The sequence below is a fragment of the Lycorma delicatula genome, chromosome 2 (assembly GCF_047948215.1).
Source record: "Lycorma delicatula isolate Av1 chromosome 2, ASM4794821v1, whole genome shotgun sequence".
Lineage (NCBI taxonomy): Eukaryota > Metazoa > Arthropoda > Insecta > Hemiptera > Fulgoridae > Lycorma > Lycorma delicatula.
The window spans coordinates 162,874,932-162,885,529 of record NC_134456.1 but is presented as its reverse complement, the minus strand read 5'-3'; the positions used below and the strand labels follow the sequence as shown (position 1 = coordinate 162,885,529).

Sequence of the window (10,598 nt, the reverse complement as noted above, 5' to 3'; positions counted from 1 at the left end):
TTCACAGTACAGCCCAGCACATCTATAATACAAATAAGCGCTGTATTCCTTCTTATCCTCCGAAAGGTCCCGGTTCGTATACCGGTCAGGCTTGAAACTTTAATTCACTTCAAAATTTCAATACGGTACTTCCCCACACAACCTCCAACCGAATATAGTGAATATTAAATAATAATAAATTATTGAATTAAAATAGTATTATCGTTTCTTCGAGCAGAAAAGGTCAGATTTTGTACTCGAATTTTTTTTTATTAAATTTATATTTAATACAAAAACAATATTAAGAAAACAAACTTAAACGAAGAAATAAATATATCACGGAGAATATAACATCGATTTTAATTATTTTAGGAATTTTTTTTTTATAAATAATAGTAAAATTATTATAATATATTGATTCGTTATTAAATTTAAAAAAAAAAATTACCGTAAAAATTACATTTTTTTTTTCACTCCCTTACCTTGGAAGATTTATTCTATGTAGTGTTGAATAATTCAAACGCAAGCAGCGAATTATATGATGCCAAAACTTGGCAGGTGCCGGGCCAAGGGGGAAGGAAAAGTCAGGATAATGGCAACATAGCATCTGTTAATCACTAAATGTTAGAACTGTGTTTTATGAATACAACCCTCCCTATTAAGAATAATATTCTCCGTATATTAACCGAAGCGAACGGGTTTCTTAAATAATTTTGAAGTAATTTTCAGTTTCAGTAAACCTTATTATCTCTAAATAATTAATATATTAAATTATTTATTTATTTGTATACTCACATACGCGCGCACAATTTTAATTATATATAAATACTGAAATATACTATTCTATATAAATATAATTTTTTTTCTCACTCAAAATCTCTTTTTGCTAAACCTTTGTAATGTTACGATTCGGTTGAATGCGAATTGTATAATAGAATAAATCATTTTTAACAGCAAAAATAAACAGTATAAAAGAAAAAGATGGCTTCTGAACGATATAATGAAAGAAAAAAAAATTAGTAGTGTGGTAATTTTGTACGTATTGGAGACTGTGAGAGGGAGTGTGCACAGAGAATGGAACAAGATAGGTGAGTGCATTTGACTTTCTCGTTTTCCACCTGGTTCGTCAAAAACAACTGCGTATGTCAAAATGTGTTACGTAGATGAAAAATTATATTTATTCGGGAGTGTGCACGGAGAATGGAACAAGATAGTATTATAACTATTGAGTGCATTTGACTTTCTCGTTCATCAAAAACAACTGAGTGTGTGAAAATGTGTTATATTGTATTGTGTTTATTATATTATTAGTTGTTTCCATTATATTAAGCGATGTAGAGAAAATAAACAAATCTTACATAGTAATATTATTTAACATTTTCTTTCTGATAATTTATTAATCTAACAAAAGTGTTATTAACGACGTTGTCGTACAGTAAATGGTTATTTCTTTACGATCTGTAGTGGTGTTTTTTTAGAAAATATTTCTAAATGTAAACTAGGTAAGTTCTTTGAAATAATATTTTGTAATAAGAAAAATAGTACTCAATTAAATAATGGTTAACTTATGGGAATTTAATGAACTAAATTTTTATAAAGTACAGATTACTTTATAAAAATATGGAACTAAAATAATTTGCTTTCAAGTAAGTACCGGTACACTAGAAGGGAATAGGTACTTGCTTGAAAGCAAATTATTCTTTTGTAGACTAAACGTTTTATTTACGTTTTAATAAAATAATATTATTATGCTCTTCTTACTAATTATTTCGGATATCAATATTTTATTGAAGTTATATTTTTTGTTAAAAAAAAATTAGATTTCTGTTAATAACAAAACCTTTTGCCTGTGTTTACATTTGGTGATTAATAAATTAACTATCTATTTTAGAAAGTAAATTCATTTTGTTCTTCAGTTTGAAATACTTAGAAATATTTTCTTACTTTTCTTGAAACTTACATTGATGTGTTATGCAGGTCGGTTTTATGTTAGATGGTCAGACTTATTATTAATTTTTTTTGACAAAAATTTAACTAAAATTTTTATTCTGATTTTATTTTTAATAAACCGTGATAACTTACAACATAATAAATGAAAGCAACTTTTAAAATTCACTTGTATGTGTTAGCTAAAGAACATAGTTAACGGTACATAAACGAGCAATGCTTTCAATTATTTAATTTTATCTAATTTTTCAATTTATATATACAATTACATCCGCGCACGTAAACGTGATGATTCCACGCACACATATATATATATATATATGTGTACATTCGCGTGCGCGCTTTTATACCTTTTTTTTTTGGTAAATATTACTAAATATTTTTATTTTAATTTAAAGCAGAAATTTAAAAAATCGAATATTGTAATTAACAATAAAAATATAATGTCGCCGCGACCGAGTGGTACATAAGGATGTAATGATATGATTTCACTATTTATAAATTTATCTAACTTAGCCGATTAGTACGTTAACAGTAAGCACATCTACAATAAAAATACGCGCGCCCGCAAACACACACACACAAAGAAAGAGAGAGAGAGATTTATTTTTTAATACTATCAAAAAGTAATGTGTGAAGTTTAAGGTCTCGGGATCGATTTTTAACTTGGACACCCCTTTCTTTTTCCTGTTTAGCCTCCGGTAACTACCGTTTAGATAATTCTTCAGAGGATGAATGAGGATGATATGTATGAGTATGAATGAAGTGTAGTCTTGTACATTCTCAGTTCGACCATTCCTGAGATGTGAGACTAATTGAAACCCAACCTATCAAAGAACACCGGTATCCAGATCTAGTATTCAAATCCGTGTAAAAATAACTGGCTTTACTAGGACTTGAACGCTGGAACTCTCGCCTTCCAAATCAGTTAATTTGGGAAGACGCGTTCACCAACCCGGTGGGTTTACTTGGACACCCACAGATCACAAGGTATTCACATATGACTATCGCCTCCCAAAAAAAAATCATTACTGAAGGTTCTAGATTTAATTCTTGGCTTTAATTATCATTAAAACCCGATTTACATGTTGAAAGTTCACATAAAAAAATTTACATGTCGTTCACTAAAAAAAAAGAAATATTGCTTTAAACTAAAAGGATCAATTCTTGGTTTCAATATACATAATCACATGCTCAATCGCTATTAATAATAGTGATTATTATCACAACCTATTGGTTTCTTATGCAAATAAATATTTTTTATATCGACATTTATACATAAATTCGTAATAAAAGATTTTAAAAACCTACTGATATACTGAAGGTCTGCGGTTCGACTTATCGTAGATAAGAATTGACTTACAAGGATGTTTTCAATAATTTCAATCGAAATAATCTTCACGATTAAAAAAAATAAATAAATCTGTGATGAATCGATTACAATGTTGAAGTTTAATTTTATATTTTGGTTCGGTTTAATCATTTTATAAATAATAGTTATATACATAACACCGCTACTGAACAAGGCTGACACTGCTAATGACTGTCGTAAACTGTCTAACTTTAAACGCTTGTAGTTTAATGAAGTGAAGAAGGGGAAGTTGACTTTCTTAGCAACAAGATGTTGCCATTTAGAGTATCAAAAAAATGATTGTACTAAAACAAATACTCAATTAACCCATCTTAATTAATTAACAAATATGCTTTATTTTTGTCTCAATATAAACAATTTAGGTTACCGAATTTTGTTTTTTTTTGTATAAAACGACAACCTAATGAGAAAAATAATAAGACATGAAATAATTGTTACGACATTGATCTCAAATACAACACACACACACACACAATATTTCATGGCAGGTACTAGCGCCTTTCTCTTCAACCCGAAATGTTTTGAATTCAAATTAAAATATATATATATATACTTATACACAGGCGTTAGAAGAAACAATGAACGGCATAGATGAAGTCCTACGCAAGAACTATCGCATGAAAATAAACAAGAACAAAACAAAAGTAATGAAATGTAGTATAAATAACAAAGATGGACCACTGAATGTGAAAATAGGAGGAGAATAGATTATGGAGGTAGAAGAATTTTGTTATTTGGGAAGTAGAATTAGTAAAGATGGACGAAGCAGGAGCGATATAAAATGCCGAATAGCACAAGCTAAACGAGCCTTCAGTAAGAAATATAATTTCTTTACATCAAAAATTAATTTAAATGTCAGGAAAAGATTTTTGAAAGTGTATGTTTGGAGTGTCGCTTTATATGGAAGTCAAACTTGGACGATCGGAGTATCTGAGAAGAAAAGATTAGAAGCTTTTGAAATGCGGTGCTACAGGAGAATGTTAAAAATCAGATGGGTGATAAAGTGACAAATGAAGAGGTATTGCGGCAAATAGATGAAGAAAGAAGCAATTGGAAAAATATAGTTAAAAGAAGAGACAGACTTATAGGCCACATACTAAGGCATCCTGGAATAGTCGCTTTAATATTGGAAGGACAGGTAGAAGGAAAATATTGTGTAGGCAGGCCACGTTTGGAATATGTAAAACAAATTGTTAGGGATGTAGGATGTAGAGGGTATACTGAAATGAAACGACTAGCACTAGATAGGGAATCTTGGAGAGCTGCATCAAACCAGTCAAATGACTGAAGACATAAAAAAAAATACACAGGCACGTAGCTAGGATTTTTTTCGGGGGGGGGGGGGAGGGGATAAGTAATAATTTATGATGATGATAAAATAATAACAATGAAAATCATTTTATATTGAAACGGTTTTTATATTTCCTTGCATTTCAAAAATACTAAACAAATGGTTAGATTGAATACATCATTACTTCGCAAATAAGAATCATAATTTTTTCATAATCCACATTTATACTTCACATTCACACATTTAAATTCTAATAAAAGTTACGAATTATAATTAAAGTTACTTTTATTCGAATTTAAATGTGTGAATGTGAAGTATAAATGTGGATTATGAAAAAATTATAATTATTATAAAGCTAGTCGTCGATTTTTCTTTCTCGCCATAATACCTAAAACTTCATCAGCATTAATTCTATGCACCGACAAAGAAACTAACGAACTTAATCTTCACCGACAAAGAAACTAACGAACTTAATCTTTCAATCATCCCCACAGGTTCGGGATTGCGTGTAACAGCACGCAATCGTTTTGACTATCTTTATTGTGGAGAACGAGCGTTCATTATTACATTTTGTTACCGGAAAATTCGCTAAAACATGTAAGATATAATGGATATTCGGCAAATATTCTTTACTGCAGAGATCCAATATTTCACTCACTTCTAAATCGCATTTTAATTTTAATGATCTCTTCGCACCAAATAAGATACTCCGCTTGGAGGACAGATTCAGAACATTTAATATCATAATACATAGCTAAAATTTTTAGTTCATCCACTTTTCCAGGACTAGCTTAACCTGGCAAAAGAGTGGAACGCCGTCTAGCCGTCTACGCATGTGTTTGGAATGCGATAAGCAAGTGTTGCATTTCTTTCTGGCTTGCGGGAAATTCCTAGTAATCAATTATTTTTATTAGTATTGCGTCAGAGTTAGCTCGACGCTCACACGTCGAGTAACGGCGGGTTAAGGTATATAGGAAGGGATTAATGACTAGGCAGATGATTATGTACCGATTTATCTCAGATTTTGTGAAAATACTTTTGAGATGTTGTACATTACTTAAATTTAATATGCTAAATTTTTTTTTTCTCAAATTACTAGATTTAACCCCTGAATGATAAAGCTTAATGATTGTCGGGCGATGGGAGCTGCAGCCCCCATCGCCCGACAATTTTGGCGGTGGCTATAGCCTCCTCAGCCCCTCGCTAGCTACATGAGAGAGAGAGAGAGAGTGAGATTTGGTGAAGATAGCTCAGTGGTAGAACAATAGAACATTTATTGTCTAACCAAAAGTTGCTGGTTAGGATCCGTAAATATATTTCCTTCCTTAATGGCGGTCGCAACGTTTCAATTGCAATTAGTGTCTCTTCTTCAGTAATAGAGTCTGAGAAAGATGTTCTCAAAATTCGTTATCTACCATCGGGTTCAGCGGATTATATACTATCTATAATTATACATTCTGAATTACTTGCTGTAAGTTTTTGAGAATGGAGGTCGGATAATCGAGATTTTGATAAATGCCAATCGTAGAATATATTTATTTTGAATAGATTTACTTGTTCCATTTTTTTATTATTAATTCATACAACAGTTGAATTGTACAATAAAACTAGGCCTATTTTACGGATAAATGAAACACGGAAGTCCGGGTAATTGAGAATCGGATTAGTAAAATCACTGAGTGTTATAGTAATTGTATCGTTTAATTTTTTTTTTGTAGCACGGCGATCCGAGCGGTAACGTAATCGTATATTCATTTTTTAAGGAGTAAAGCATGGTTTTTGTATGAAAATAAATTATTAAGTACAGACTATAAATATTTATAGTTTTTAAATTTTTATTTAAATTATTATCTAATAGTTTTTTTTTTTAATTATCTGATACTACAAATCGTGCTTGTGTTGTGATTATTTTATCATAAATAACGCTTGAGTCACATATATTTATGATACATGACTAACTATACATAAAGATTTTAAACACCGCCAGAATGTCTTTAAAATAAGTAATCTTTTTATTACTGAATAAATCAATAAATTTACTCGGTTCATCGGTTGATATTTGAATACATCAAATTTTGTTGTTTTACAAATACTGTTATAAAGAGTTCCTGTGGGCATTAAACTATGTAAACTACCGGTAAGAGCTAAAAAAAATTTAGACGGTTCCGAAACTTCAAAATTTTCCGATTCAAAAATAAAATGTTAAATATCGTATTCAATATTCGTTAACACCTCGGAAATCAATAGTTAAAAATTATTTCAGATGATGCGATTCTGATCGATTAAAACGAACCGATCCCGACTGTCGGTTAGAAATTTCTCTTTTTGTTTTAAAACTTATTAAATAAAAAATACCATTTTAAATATATTATTATTGTAAATATTTTAAAACTATGGGACATAATGAAATGTTTATTCGAAAATTTAAACCAAATAATTTTACGTTAATATAGAACTATCAGTAACAAAAACCGACATTAAATCAAAATAAACTATAAAGAAAAGAGCGGGATAACTTTATGTAGTGTGCTTACGAGAGATGTATTAAGACACAAGTGAAGTAGTCTATATTGCGTTTGCTGTGTGCGTTATTTACAGGCTAGCTGGTGTACCCGTCTCGTTCGCTGTCTTTCTCATACGTTATTTGTCTCTTTCTGTACCGATTCGTACCGAACAGTCAGATCTGATTTACTACATGCAACAAAACATCGTGTTACGTCGATGAAAAATGCATTATTTGTAGTTAATTTATCTTGTATAAATACAAAAACAAAATAGAAAAGGATTCTTCTACACAAACTCGGTAAGTAATTTAAATATTAGTATTTTGTACTAAGAAAAATAGTACGGTACTAAATAATGTGGTGACAGAATAAACGGGAATGGTGAAAATTAAATGAACTAAATATTTTAATTTTTTTTTTACAAATTACCAAATTGGTTTGTAAACCGATCGATTTAGACATAAACATTCGATATAGGCGATATCTCTCGATATATACAACTACATTAAATCTAGTAAAAAAAGTTTTTTTTAGGCTATTTATTTACAGGTTTTTTGTTTTTTATTTTTATTTATATAGTAGTGATAGTAATGAGGTTTAAACTGTAGTAAACATTCCGGGGGTCATAAGAAGAAAGAAAGAAAAGTAATAGCGAATTAATATTATTATTTTCATAATATAAGTTGTCAAATATAATACAATAATTTATTTAATTCGTACAAATTAATGCCGGTCCGCTAGATAAAAATTTGCTTTTAAGATTACAAAGTAAAATAACTTATTTTAAGTATCAGTACAATAAAAAGAGGAAAGCCGGTTTATTTTGTGGATTAATCTTGTTATATAAAATCGAATTATTATAGGTATTTTAATTATAAGATTCTCGGTTTACCGACTTCTCTCGTTCATTTATCCGAACGTTCGTGTTGTTTTCAGTATTCTTAAGTTAACATTGAACAAATCTCTTTGTTTCTCTTTCTGCAGCTGAAATAACATTAAAATATCTAAATTGAAGTAACTGTTTTTTAAAATTAATATCTGAAATTTCGATTATCCGAAGATTCATAGATCGTTTATCGGAGGTAATATACCTGTCAATTTAAATATTACGTCAGTTATTTTACGAAAATAATTCATTTTTTTGCTTCAAATTTAGGTATTTTGTAATTTATTATATTTCTATATTGTAATATTTTCTTTTCAGTGATTCTAATCCTACTGCGATCATTTTATTTTATATTTTTTTTTATTTTTAAATTTTAAGATAACAGCGTAACCTTTCACTAGATAAAGTAAACGAGATTAAAGTAACTAAATTTTATATGTATAAAATAATCATGAAGTCAAACCGGGAATGGAACTCAGGACCGAGTGTGCAAACCTCTCCTTGCAAAAAGTAGATTTTTACTTTTTAACTGGCAATATGTACATGTTTATCAAAGGTGAATCCAAATCCAGTCGGATTATTACAGGAAGGAGTAGTATGCAGTTTTATCGAATAATATGTATCTCAGTAGCGATTGAAACACAACCTAATTTTAACGTTTTTTATATAAAAAAATAATCATTTAATTTTTTTTCTGTTTAGCCTCCGGAACCACATAATGTATTATTACTTCAGAGGATGAATGAGTGTAGTCTTGTACAGACAGTGTCACAGCTCGACCGTTCCTGAGGTGTGTTGATTAATTGAAACCCAACTCGCCAAAGAACACAGTTATTCACGATCTTACTGTTCAAATCCGTTGAACCTTAGAACTCTCGATTTCGAAATCAGCTGATCTGCGAAGACAAGTTCACCTCTAGACCAACACGGTGGGTTCATTTTAAAACGGTTATATTAAAATTTCTTTGGTTACGGATCTAGGTTAAAGTTTTCAGTATTTGGACTACATCTTTAACCAAAGCTGCAACTATCAAAGGCACGTTCTTAAAAATTAAATAATTAAATATTTATAAATTCTGTATCACAGTGTTCATTAAAAATTATTATTAGAAAATAAACATTCACAGTAATTATAGCATTTTGAAAGTAGCAGACATGAATTCATAATTGGGAGAAATATTTAAATAAACTCAAATACATTTTGTAACAGTGGATAAAGGTGTATAATTAATTTACATTTTTCAAAATTTTATATTTTGGATATTGGATGTAAAATAAGGTAAGTTTCAAAATCTAATTTTAATTTTATTAATTTACAAGACAATCTATATTTTTTATTTATATAAGTTATTTCTTTTAACGAATAATATTTTTTGAAAAAAAAAACTTTATTTTACTAATTAATTCTGTTATATTTCTTAATTTTTCTAATTCAACAGAACGATTTACATATTACGTAATTCCATAAATTTATCTTCAATTATACTAACTGTTTTATGAAACTCATAATATCTGTACTAAGAGACTACCGGTCATTAATCTGATTTACAATAACATTTTGTTTGTTTTATTTCTTCTAACAATTTTTTATATTTTTCTCCATCATAAGCATGTAAATTGGTAGTAAAGAACAATCGAACCGAGACCATTAACAATTCGTCTTTTATTTCTTACTTTATTACTTACCAAGACTATTTTTAACTTATTCATTTTCGAACGAGTAATAAATTTTAAATAATTACTTCCATCTCTAGACTTATGACTGTTTTTACTTACATTATACAATTTATAATTAAAAGGTATAATTAAAACAATTTAATAAATATTCTTAAATATTATTCAAATTTTATAAATAGATTTACTACTTTATCATAATGAATAAATGTACCGGTAAAAAGCCTCTAATTTGGCTAAATCTAATTCTATCGGGACCGTTTCCGAATTAATAGTTAGGACCTGCAAGATATTTTAAATACAGATTAGTTTCTGTATCGGAGGATTTTTCTGTTGTATCTGTTTAACCTTTCGAGGTCGTTAAATGTATTTTACTTTTTGTATATGTCGTGCTGTTTTTCACTGAACTGACTTTTCCTTTATCATATTTATTTTTCTCTTTACTTCATCATCTTTACTTTATGATTTTTGACGTAATCGTTTATTATCTGCCGCTGTATATCTGCTTCTAACAATGAAGTTGGGTTATGTCCATAAAATTTTCAAACTGTTTTAATTTGGTAACAGAATAAATACTACTCTTGTACGCAATAACTGCATATTTTATTTCATTTTTAATACTATCGTTTTTAATTTCTTGTCGGTTATTAAAGATTCTGATATGTTCACTTACCGTAGACTGAAATCTTTCACGTTGACGATGGATGTTGTGCTTGTAAAATATATTTTAATTTTATATATCCGCATTCATTTTTGAATTATTGAATTCGGTATCATTATTAGAAATAAATTTTTTCAGGTATTTTATGATGGGTAGATTAATTTAATAATTTATCAGCTGCTTCTGTTAATTGTGATCTTTCAATCCATTATACTTGTGTATACCTAAAAAACTATCTAAATTGACAAAATCTTTTGTTTTTCAACAACAAAAAAAAACGCCTA

General features: G+C 29.1%; 1 protein-coding gene across 14 annotated transcripts in view; it reads left to right on the top strand.

Moving 5' to 3' along the window:
* Positions 1–992: 992 nt before the first annotated feature.
* Positions 993–10,598, top strand: part of LOC142319376 (uncharacterized) — a 226,504-nt gene continuing 216,898 nt past the window's right edge. For 7 of the 14 annotated variants that reach the window (XR_012755182.1, XR_012755185.1, XR_012755183.1 and 4 more), the window contains exons 1-2: positions 993–1,481; positions 8,682–9,258. The gene's annotated coding sequence lies outside the window, so the exon portion shown is untranslated. Of the gene's footprint in view, positions 1,482–7,187; positions 7,393–8,681; positions 9,259–10,598 lie in introns of all 14 variants that reach the window. The other 7 variants (XR_012755184.1, XR_012755187.1, XR_012755188.1 and 4 more) reach the window with 2 other exon arrangements.